At 43.0% G+C, this 12,387-nt stretch overlaps 1 protein-coding gene across 3 annotated transcripts in view; it reads left to right on the forward strand.

Annotated features, from left to right (window-relative positions):
- The window catches only part of LOC111968542 (disheveled-associated activator of morphogenesis 1), an 87,077-nt gene that overhangs the window by 13,172 nt on the left and 61,518 nt on the right, over positions 1-12,387 (forward strand). The window contains exon 1 of one of the 3 annotated variants that reach the window (XM_070445129.1): positions 9,367-9,977. The exons of the other annotated variants lie outside the window; for them this stretch is intronic. The gene's annotated coding sequence lies outside the window, so the exon portion shown is untranslated. Of the gene's footprint in view, positions 1-9,366; positions 9,978-12,387 lie in introns of those variants that run through there. 3 annotated transcript variants of the gene reach the window in all.

Genomic DNA, 12,387 nt, shown 5'->3' on the forward strand with positions numbered 1-12,387 from the left:
GATGAGTTTGGCGTTTCCCACTGTAATGGTGTTGGTTTTCGCCGCATGTAGGACTCGTTCCTTGTCGGTGAATCTCAAGAAACGTATGGTGATTGGGCGCGGTGGTTGTCTGGCTGCTGGTGGGGGCCTCAGTGCTCGGTGAGCTCTCTCGAGTTCTATGGGTCTGTCGGTGGACAGGTGGAGCCACTCGGGAAGTTTGTCTTGCAGGTAGCGGATCAGTGGCATGTTTCCCTCTTCTTTTTCGCCCAGATTTAATAGAACACAATTATTCCTTCGCCCCCTGTTTTCCAGGTCCTCTGTTTTCTCTTCCAGCTGCTCAATTTTTTTTTATAGCATATGCTATTGTTTCCATGGCGTCTGTCAATAAGTTTTCCGTGGATAGGATTCGCCCCTCTGCCTCGTCCAGGCGCCCCGCGTTTATGGTTATCTTGTTGTTTATGTCAGGCAAAGCATTTTCCAGGATTGTCACCTTGCCCCCTATCGCACTGAGCTGAGCGTTAATGGCATCTAGTTTAGTGTTGAGTTCTGTACGTTGGGATCTCAGTTCAGAAAAGATMTCTTCGACAGAGTGCGAGGTTGGCCTTCGTTGGGCCTCGGGGGGGAACGGGTCCTCTTGCTCCTGGCTAATGGCGCTAGCTTTTTCTGAAGCTAGCTGCTTCTTGGAGGCTTTTTCCGTCGCTAGTGCTCGAGTCCGGGTAAAAATGTCACCTGTAGTGTCGCCTTTTGTAGCCGCCATGACTTTTTGACTAAAGCTAAATGAGTTTAAACTTGAAGTGGAGGTAAGATTAGGAATTGGAAACTACTTGTGCGGCCATCTCGTTCAGGGGTCACGTGATCCCCCCAAATGTGTTATTTTTAATACATTTGCAGAATATTCTAAACCTGTTTTTGCTTTGTTATCATGGGGTGTGTAGATTGATGAGGAAAAAATATAATTTAATAAATTTTAGAATAAGGCTGTAACATAACAAAAAGTGGAAAAAGTCAAGGGATCTATAAGATTTGATTTTAACGAGGATTCAGACTTTGTTGGTGCTACCATACATCATGTGTTTGCACTTTGTATCCTTAATGACACTGGTTTCACCGTCAGTCTGTAGCTTGATTTACTTACAGTAAATAGGCTATATAAGGGAGCTTCTGAACAATAACAACATAGAGAGGTACAGAGGGAATCGTCAAGTATGTCTCTTGCTGACTATCGCCAATCAGCTGAGAAATTGTGTGATCGGATGATCTATACATTCCTTTGAATGTTTGTATCCTGCGCACAAACAGGGACTGTGTCCCGATTCTATACCCTTATTGTGCACTTGACCACTTTCCATTAAAAGGAAAGGACTGATGTGAAGCAATGTGGTGGAAACTCCCTATAGCCCATGCTTACACCAATCAAATGCTATTTACAGTAAATATGTGCGGAGGAGTGCATAAGTGTACACATCCCAGAGAGTTGGATGCAGGAAGGGTAAATATGTTTCTCACTGGGAACAGTGTTGTTTGGTTATTTAAGATAATGTACAATGCCTTCAGAAGTATTCATACCCCTTGACTTTTTCCACATTTAGTTTTTATAGCCTGAATATATAAAATTGATAACATTTTGAATTTGTGTCACTGGCCTACAAACAATACCCCATTTAATGTCAAAGTGGAATTATGTTTTTAGAAATGTCTACAAATTAATACAAAATGAAAAGCTAAAACAAATAAGTATTCAACCCCTTTGTTATGGCAAGCCTAAATAAGTTCTGGAGTAACAATGTGCTTAACAAGTGTCATAATATGTTGCATGTACTCACCTTTGTTTGCAATAATAGTGTTTAACATGATTTAACATGTCTATACCCCACACATAAACTCAGCATATAAAGAAACATCTTCTCACTGTCAACTGTGTTTATTTTCAGCAATCTTAATGTGTAAATATTTATATGAACGACGATAAACGCGAATCCGACCATCACCCCTGGTCAGACAAAAACGCGACTCGTCCGTGAAGAGCACCTTTTGCCAGTCCTGTCTGGTCCAGTGACGGTGTGTTTGTGCCCATAGGCGACGTTGTTGCTGGTGATGTCTGGTGAGGACCTGCCTTATAACAGGCCTACTAGCCCTCAGTCCAGCCTCTCTCAGCCTATTGCGGACAGTCTGAGCACTGATGGAGGGATTGTGCGTTCCTGTTGTAACTCGGGCAGTTGTTGTTGCCATCCTGTACCTGTCCCGCAGGTGTGATGTTCGGATGTACCGATCCTGTGCAGGTGTTGTTACATGTGGTCTGCCATTGCGAGGACGATCAGCTGTCCGTCCTGTCTCCCTGTAGCGCTGTCTTAGGCGTCTCACAGTACAGACATTGCAATTTATTGCCCTGGCCACATCTGCATGCCTCCTTGCAGCATGCCTAAGGCACGTTCACGCAGATGAGCAGGGACCCAGGGCATCTTTCTTTTGCTGTTTTTCAGAGTCAGTAGAAAGGCCCCTTTTAATGTCTTAAGTTTTCAGAACTGTGACCTTAATTGCCTACCATCTGTAAGCTGTTAGTGTCTTAACAACCGTTCCACAGGTGCATGTTCATTAATTGTTTATGGTTCATTGAACAAGCAGGGGAAACCGTGTTTAAACCCTTTACAATGAAGATCTGTGAAGTTATTAGGATTTTTGCGAATTATCCTTGAAAGACAGGGTCTTGGAAAAAGGGATGTTTCTTTTTTTGCTGAGTTTACAATTATCTGTAAGGTCCATCAGGCCACCTTTTGGTAGATGGGTAAAACACAGACATTGAATATCCCTTTGAGCATGGTGAAGTTATTAATTACACTTTGGATGGTTTATCAATACACCCAGTCACTGCAAAGATACAGGCGTCCTTCCTAACTGAGTTGCTGGAGAGGAAGGAAACCGCTCAGGGATTTCACCATGAGGCCAATGGTGACTTTAAAACAGTTACTGAGTTTAATGACTGTGATAAGAGAAAACTGAGGATGGATCAACATTATAGTTACTCCACATTACTACCTAAATAACAGAGTGGAAAGAAGGAAGCCTGTGCAAGATAAAAAATATTCCAAAACATGCATCCTGTTTGCATGAAGGCACTAAAGTAAACTGCAAAAAATGTGGCAAAGAAATTCTATTTTTGTCCAGAATACAAATATTATGTTTGGGACAAATCCAACACTCTTCATATTTTCAAGCATGGTGTTGGTTGCATCATGTTATGGGTATGCTTGTCATCGAGAAGGACTAGGGAGTAAAAAAAAAAAAAAATGGAATAGAGTACAGGCAAAATCCTAGCGGGAAACCTGGTTCAGTCTGCTTTCCAACAGACATTGGGAGACAAATTCACCTTTCATCAGGACAATAACCTAAAACACAGGGCCAAATATACACTATCTTGCTTATCAAGACGACATTGAATGCTACTGATTGGCCTAGGAACATTTTTCAAGGCAATTTTAGTTTTAAGACTCTATGGCAAGACTTGAAAATGGCTGTCTAGCAATGATTAACAAATAACTTGACAGAGCGTGAAGAATTGTAAAATGTATATTTAGTATTGTACAATCCAGGTGTGCAAAGCTCTTAGATTTACACAGAAAAACTCACAGCTGTAATCGCTGCCAAAGGTACTTATGTAAATTAGTCATTTCATTTTCAATAAATTTGCAACAATTTCTAACATGTTTTCACTTTTCCATTACGGGGTGTTGTGTGTAGATGGGTGAGACAAAAAGTAGATTTAATACATTTTGAAATCAGGCTGTAACACAACAAAATGTGGACTAAGTCAAGGGATATGAATACTTTCTGAAGGCACTGTGTCTGACCGCTCACTTTAGCATGCTAATGAGGCAGCAGCCAACTGACCAAAGTGCCCTGCTGAGGACAGAGAAAGGGCACAGCCTGTGCCACAGCACGACTGGGACCCAAATAAAAGCAGTGCCATGTGTTTCAGCCAACTGTAATTCTCACAGTGGGAGGGTTTTCATGTTCTGATGTTTCATAAAACTGTTGATGATTAGTGGTGACATCCTGGTGATGTTTTCCACTATTTTAATTGATGTAATCCTATAACTAACCAAGGTCTATCCACCACAGCAGACGTTTGTCATCATGTTTGATACAGCTGAAAGTGTGTATGAGTGATTGTGACATTTAAGTGTTATTGAATGTGTCAGATCATGACTCTTAGTGAGATTTGTCCCCAGGGTGTGACGGTACTGCAGAGTGGTATACTACGAAGCAAGCTAGATCTACTCAGGATTTTATAAAGCCAGCTTCAGTTAAATTCACATTCCAGGTCAGGCTTGGTCCGTACTACGACGGTGGATATTGCTCGTCCGCCTGCTGATAACTCTAGCAGGCTTGTAACTGTGTGTGTATGTCGCACATGGCTAGTCGAACACCAAACTCTTATTTGAGACAATGCTGAAACATGAATCCAGTGCCACATTTTAGTTTGTGCCAAAATCTTAACCACAGAAAGGTTATCTTGCAAATTCAGCAGGCAACGGTGTGAAATAGGCTTTTAGATGTGCCGTCTTTATTTGATTATTTATCGTTAAATTCCGTCTTCAAATGTTTTAACTAGGCAAGTCAGCTAAGAACAAATTCTTTTTTTACAATGTTTGCCTACACCGGCCAAACCTGGACGACGCTGGGCCAATTGTGCGCCGCCCTATGGGACTCCCTATCACGGCCGGTTGTGATACAGCCTGGATTCGAACCAGGGTGTCTGTAGTGACGCCTCAAGTACTGAGATGCAGTGCCTTAGACCGCTGCTCCACTCGGGAGTGCTTATCAATGAAAAAACACTTTGTCCTACTTCTATCCCTACTTCTTCTGTGGAACAGCTTGTTGCGTTGTGGCCATAGACCTAATCAATAGAAGGGTTTTGTAACCTCTAACCCTGGCAAGGTGACTGTTCAACTCATGGGTATACTAGAAATGGCTGCCAGTCTCAACTTGAATGGGAACTGCCATCTATGGATTATACACTGAGTGTACAAAACATTAGGATCACCTTCCTAATATTAAGTTTTGCCCTCCGAACAACCTCAATTCGTCAGGGTATGGACTCTACAAGGTGTCAAGCTTTCCTCAGGGATGCTGGCCCATGTTGACTCCAATGTGTTTCCCACAGTCAAGTTGGCTGGTTGTCCTTTGGGTGTTGCACCATTCTTGACACACGGGAAACTGTTGAGCGGTAAAAACCCAGCAGCGTTGCAGTTCTTGACACACTCAAACCGGTGCGCCTGGCATCTACTCACATACCAAGTTCAAAGGAACTTAAATCTTTTGTCTTGCCTATTCACCCTCTGAATGGCACACATACACAATCCATGTCTCAAGGCTTAAAAATCCTTCTTTAACCTGTCTCCTCCCCTTCATCTACACTGATTTGAAGTGGATTAAACAAGTGACATAAATAATAATAGCTTTCACCTGGTCAGTCTGTCATGGAAAGAGTTCATAATGCTTTGTATATGCAGTGTATGTCTGGTTGGTTGCAGCTGTCAGTTTGCAAATTTCAAAATACAATCGCGTGAAAAACTTAGTTTGGAAAGCAAATGCTGTGATTGATATTTTAACATAAAAAAATGTACAAAAATTCTCACAGAACTTTGATATAATATATTTATTTAGTCCTCAAATTTAATTGGATTATGATGCAATCTTTGCGAGTGGGAGGGTATCCGATTTCATTGGTCCTCAACTTGTGGCTCAAACACATCATTCAGGATAAATGGAGTTAGCCCTGAGTTAGCCTGCCCCGGAGCAGGTTAGTTCTGAAGGATTCATTGCCATAAAATGTACCTAGCTAAAAGGTGAGAAACTTTTGTGGTAACGGTTATCCAAAGTTGCCTTGCTAACTCCTCGAACTTGATTCGTAGTATAGGGCTCATGTAGGGGTACTGAGGTGAATGTGGTACACCTTCGATGGATTAGCCTATTCTGTCCAGGCACGCCTAGAGGGAAAAACAAGACACTCCCTTCATGGAATTGTTTGCAAAAACACAGCTTAGGTGGTTCCAAAACAATGTTGGAATGTCTGGGAGCGTGCATAAAACACCACACTTGATATTATATATGAGATTGTCCTATTTCCCAGGCTTTTCAATCACTGTCATAAAATAATGGGTGCTATAACTTGGAAAATAAATAAATGTGATTCTGGATGACAACATAATGATGTTTCTTTCCAACATTAGGACTGTTTGCCTATGGAAGTTAAATGCGCTTCGTGTTTTTCCTACCGAGTATCGCGACACTGGTATCGTCCCGGCCCTAGTAAGTAACTTTGTTTGTCCCAAATGGCACCCTATATAGTGCACTACTTTTGACCAAAGTCCTATGGGCCCTGGTCAAAAGTAGTGCACCAAATAGGGAATATGGTGCCATTTGGCATGTACAGTAGTCTCCATCCACTCCAGTCAGTAAACAGCATGCTAGTGTTTCTGTGGAGGACTGACCTTTGCCCAGATAATACCCAGCAGCATTCACGCTCATGTTTATTTTCTCAGGTAGTTGCCAAGTAAAGGAACAAAAAAGGGTTTCTCCTGCTACCAGAATATTCTTTAATGAGCAAATGGATAAGGCTCTAGATGCTTCTCTTTCTCTCTCTGCAAAGCCCTCTAGATGTACAAAGTCACATTCATTAGGCTGTTGAAAAATAACGTATCATTCGATCACAACACATACAGGGTATAATTGCCAACTAACTAGGCCACCAGAGAGCAACCTCGTCTGTGCATACTGTGCAACGAAGCATTTATTAGTGGTCGTACACAAAAAGAGGGGCTTCCTGTTTAATAACTTTTGCAACATTCTCTTATAACTGGTGGTCTAGCCTACACTAGTATGTGGACATACAAAAAGGTAATTACATTGAAAAGTAGCCCATGATATCAAAAGGCACTGGAGCCATTGGTCAGCAATCTACAAACCATGAGCTATTCTGTAGATTCAGCAAAGCCGCTCTCTCCTCTAGAAAAAGGACTATGTCCATGTCATAGACACAGAGCAGGGTTTGACTGCCTCAGAGAGGGAACCAGTGTTTGCCAGCAGTCACCACCCTGGGCTGGTCTGGCTATCTCAGGCTGCTTTCCCATTCTGCAGAGGCTCAGTGGCTGGCTGATACAAACTGGTCAGTGGTCAGACAGACTCACATTCCCCTGTCCATAGCCAGACAGCTATGGACAGCTCTCCCTCAGTCTCATTCACCCAGCCTGCTGCCTGCCAGGATCCTAGTAAATAACATGGCCACCATCACCGTTGTAATGAAACAAACCAGCCTTGATACATTCCCTTTCTGGGACTGACTCACACACTGTCAGTGTACAGTATGTCTGTGGAGACTGTAGATGAATGCCATTGATGGACGAACGCTCACAGTCATATCACCTGTCTGCAAAAAACACTCCTCCGATTACAGATATACAGCCTTTCAATGTGATATGGGATATTCAAGCCATTTTTTATGTAAAGCAGGTTTTTAAAGGCCCAATGATTTTGATCTGCTTCGTGTAACTTTTTGGGAAAAAATAGCCCAAAACTGGTGTCCCCCTACTTGCTGAGTAGCCCCCCGACTTGCTGAGTATTCCAACGACTTACTGTATGTAGCCCACTGAGTAGCCCCCTACTTACTGAGTAGCCCCCTACTTACTGAGTAGCCCCCTACTTACTGAGTAGCCCCCTACTTACTGAGTAGCCCCCTACTTACTGAGTAGCCCCCTACTTACTGAGGAGCTCCATTTGCTTACTTAGTAGCCCACTACTTACCTTGTAGTCAGTATAGTGGAGTACTCAATTTACATTGATATGAGTCAAATGGGTGAGGTACACCCATCTAGAATGATGCCAAAGGTGCTAGGTCTCAACCAAAGGAACTGTCACTTTGTAGACATTTAAAATATTGTCATTTTTCTTATTTAAAAAAAATCTATAATTATGTTGACATCCATCGGAATCAGATGCAGTGTTTCTTGACAGAGGACAGAGATGAAACATCAACAACCATTCAGAACCTCCCCCACCATACAACATTCATCTCTATATAATGTTGGTGTATAATTACAGGGTTAGATCAGATAATGTTAATACTGCCAAAGGAGGAAAGAATTACAGCCGTGGATGGAAAGAAACTCTGTCTGTGTATGAAATTTGAAATGATTCAATTAAATAAATGGTAATGGCTATGATTAGCCCAAAGTGATTAACCACTTGAATCCCGATCTAAGTCAAAACATCACTGGTGGTGGTTGGTTGGAAATGTAGTCTTAAAGCCACCTAATAGAAAGGATTACCTCAGAAGCAGATGTGTGTGTCAGACAGACTGGACGGGATGGTAATGTGATCTGTTCTTGGAGAGGAAAGCCCTCATCACTGCCTTGATGGGCAAGTATTCTGGGAAAATTATAGGACATGAACTCTGCCTCTCTCTGTCTGGTGGATGGAAGGCAGGACGACAGCCATTGCAGCGCAATGTACAGTAGGCCTAGTCTGTGAAATGATCAATTGTTGGTGATAGTATTGTAGCTCAATATACTTTAGTCTGTAAAATGATTAATTGTCCATGATAGATACACGTTTTGGTGTGCGATTTCAACCTCTTACAAAATAGTTCCTGCTTAGTGAAACCCAATATGAACAGATGGATGATCCATGTCACTAAGGGTATTGATCTTTCTCTCAGCAGAGTCAGTAGAGCAGGAAATGGTTCAGACTCACAACACAACTGCCCTTGATTCTGGTTATAATACTGAATGCACTGCATGGACTATCATCAGCTGTCTGTTTTGAACTGGCTGCTGTAAATATCCACATTCCTTCCCATTGTCTCATTTTAGAAGCCTAGTAGAAGTGTGTTATGTCAGTGAGGGCGTCCTTTTCAGTGATGGTCGTCAGTGGCATATGAATACAAATAATCTTGAAACTATTGGGATAAAAGCTTTATATTATCAGTGCACATCTGCTACCTTAATGTGATCCTCTCCAGCTGTTGTCCTAAGCTTAGGTTTGTAAACTCTCTTCATGAAACAGGGCTGTGCATGATGAAAACAATGAAGTGACGCTGAGGAACACACACAGAAGCCTGTGGGAACATTGCATTTGGAGCTATCAGCTATCCTATATCACACAGACATGCAAACATGCGCACACACACACACACAACCTCTCTACAATATCTCTCCCGTGATCCAACATTCACACTCACTCGGAACTCCACTTGGAACAGAAAGAAAGCTGAGAGCAGTGGGAGGAGCCCAGCTCTGACTGTCTCCAATAGAAATACGTCATGTCACTGGGGGGGTGTGGCAGGCCCGGGGAGGAGGGCTGGCTGACAGAAGCGGCAGCAGGAGCCAACATCTGTGTGTTTGTGTGTCTCTGTCCGTAGTCTCAGACCAGTCTGGACTGGCTGCCTCTGTGCTCTGTGTAGCCAGTTCGACAGATTGTTTCACCGTGGAGACTTTATGGGATTGGAGTGAGACTTTTCTTGGATAGATTGAGAGCTCCCAGTGAGACAGTTCTGTGTGATGGATAGTTTGTGACTGATCGGGAGATCTTTTGGGAGCACACAAGGGTCCTGTAGCCTACAGTACGAGGCAATCAGCAGGGAGAGGAGTTGGCTCCACTCTACAGCTACGTGACCACGCTTCACTGACTCAACCCATGGATGTCATAATGCTATGTCCAAGCTGAAGAGGTCTGTGTCTTTTCTGGTAGCTCTTCTGGATGAGGCTGGAGCTGGATGCGTTTCTCTCCTGTTCTGTGATGGTGTGATCTCACTGCTGGAGTTGTAGGAAGCCCTATATTCAGCGCCTTTCACACGTTCTAGTCTCTACTATCTCTGTCTGCCTGCCTGTATAGAGCAGAGCAGGCCTCGCTCTGTACTGTGGAGCTTGCTTAACTGCCTGGACTGGACATTATAGCATGGATGTTTAATCATATAAGTGGATCTATTGCTGTTGTGTATAAAGGTAAGATTGTTAACATCTTTCTAATTGAAAGAGAAACAAAACTCTTCTGGTTGTATATTTTTCTAGGCCAATCAACAAGGTACCAACAACCACTAGTAGCATAGTAATGGATCACAGTGGACATCTGTGGCTGCTTCTGTTTCATTATGGACAACTAACTGTTAGGGAAGTATGAGTAGTAGGCTACAGGCACAGTGGAATTTGACTCCCTCTGTATTTAGGCAGGTTTGTGCTCAGAATGTGTGTGTCCTGTGACTCAATGGAAAACAACACCCCGTCTGTCTCTATGAGGTGTAAACTGTGAACCCTGAACAGAAAAACTATTATGAATGGAATGAGACTCAAATACATGACTGCCCAGGGTGTGCTAACAAATGCACACACACACCACACCACACACACACACACACACACACACACACACACACACACACACACACACACGCACACACACGCGCATGTCGGGTTGTTTATCATAAGTGCACCACTGCACTGTTGATTATTACTGTTTTTAGGACGTCTGGGTGTCATTGTGGTTTTCTAGTAGTTTTTACCAGTGTTATGTTTGTGACTGGAACTCTGGTCTGGCAATTGCCTTGACTTTGTGTGTTTAAATAAGGTGGAGTTTTTCATAACAGCAAAGTGAGTACTAGGGCTAGGCTGTGAGAAAGGTAAGAAATGTCAAGTCAATGGGGCCAGGAACTTTGGCCTTGTTCTGGCCTGACTGTTCTGAGTTAGTAGTTGGCATATCACTACGTTCCAATGAAGAGGGAGGGCAATGGCCAGTTGGCTGTGTCATGATTGAATATATCCTCCTTAGTTGCTTAATAACACATCCGTTTCCATGTGGATGGATGGCTGAATGGATGTCGTTAGACGCTTAGCCCCTGTATGATTACTCAGGAAGCAGCTCCGGTCGGTGCTGTTCTCCCCCCCACACAGACAGCCCAGAGACTCCCACCCATCTCTGATTGGCAGCTGGGGGCCCCATGCATCCGAAGCTTAGCCTGGAAAAACTCATTACTCACACTGGTCCCTGTTCAATCCCAGCGACTCATCCTGCTGGATTAGCACATGTAATGCAGGGCACTGAATCGGAAACAGCCCTGGCAACAAGGGAAGAGGGCGGGGGTTATCCAAGGTCCTGTGGAAGAGGATGAGCTCAGAAAATCGAATGAAATCAAATATTATTCATCACATGCTTCGTAAACAACAAATGTACACTAACAGTGAAATGCTTACTTACAGGCCCTTCCCAACAATGCAGAGAGAAAGAAAAATAATAAACGTAATAATAAATACACAATGAGTAACGACAGCTTGGCTATATACAGTTGAAGTCGGAAGTTTACATACACCTTAGCCAAATACATTTAAACTCCGTTTTTTACAATTCCTGACATTTAATCTTAGTAAAATTCCCTGTCTTAGGTGAAATGTCAGAATAATAGTAGAGAGATTTATTTCAGCTTTTATTTCTTTCATCACATTCTCAGTGGGTCAGAAATGTACATACACTCAATTAGTATTTGGTAGCATTGCCTTTAAATCGTTTACCTTGGGTCAAACGTTTTGGGTAGGCTTCCACAAGCTTCCCACAATAAGTTGGGTGAATTTTGGCCCATTCCTCCTGACAGAGCTGGTGTAACTGAGTCAGGTTTGTAGGCCTCCTTGCTCGCACATGCTTTTTCAGCTCTGCCCACAACTTTTCTATAGGATTGAGGTCAGGGCTTTGTGATGGCCACTCCAATACCTTGACTTTGTTGTCCTTAAGCCATTTTGCCACAACTTTGGATGTATGCTTGGGGTCATTGTCCATTTGGAAGACCCATTTGCGACCAAGCTATAACTTCCTGACTGATGTCTTGAGATGTTGCTTCAATATATCCACATAATTTTCCTACCTCATGATGCCATCTATTTTGTGAATTGCACCAGTCCCTCCTGCAGCAAAGCACCCCCACAACATGATGCTACCACCCCCGTGCTTCACGGTTGGGATGGTGTTCTTCGGCTTGCAAGCATCCCCCTTTTTCCTCCAAACATAACGATGGTCATTATGGCCGAACAGTTATATGTTGTTTCATCAGACCAGAGGACATTTCTCTAAAAAGTACGATCTTTGTCCCCATGTGCAGTTGCAAACCTTTCAGGTTACGTCGATATAGGACTCATTTTACTATGGATATAGATACTTTTGTACCTGTTTCCTCCAGCATCTTCACAAGGTCCTTGTTGTTGTTCTGGGATTGATTTGCACTTTTCGCACCAAAGTACGTTCATCTCTTGGAGACAGAACGCGTCTTCTTCCTGAGCGGTATGGCGACTGCGTGGCCCATGGTGTTTATACTTGCGTACTATTGTTTGTACAGATGAGTGGTACCTTCAGGCGTTTGGAAATTGCTACCAA

The sequence above is a fragment of the Salvelinus sp. IW2-2015 genome, linkage group LG9, assembly GCF_002910315.2.
Source record: "Salvelinus sp. IW2-2015 linkage group LG9, ASM291031v2, whole genome shotgun sequence".
Taxonomy (NCBI): domain Eukaryota; kingdom Metazoa; phylum Chordata; class Actinopteri; order Salmoniformes; family Salmonidae; genus Salvelinus; species Salvelinus sp. IW2-2015.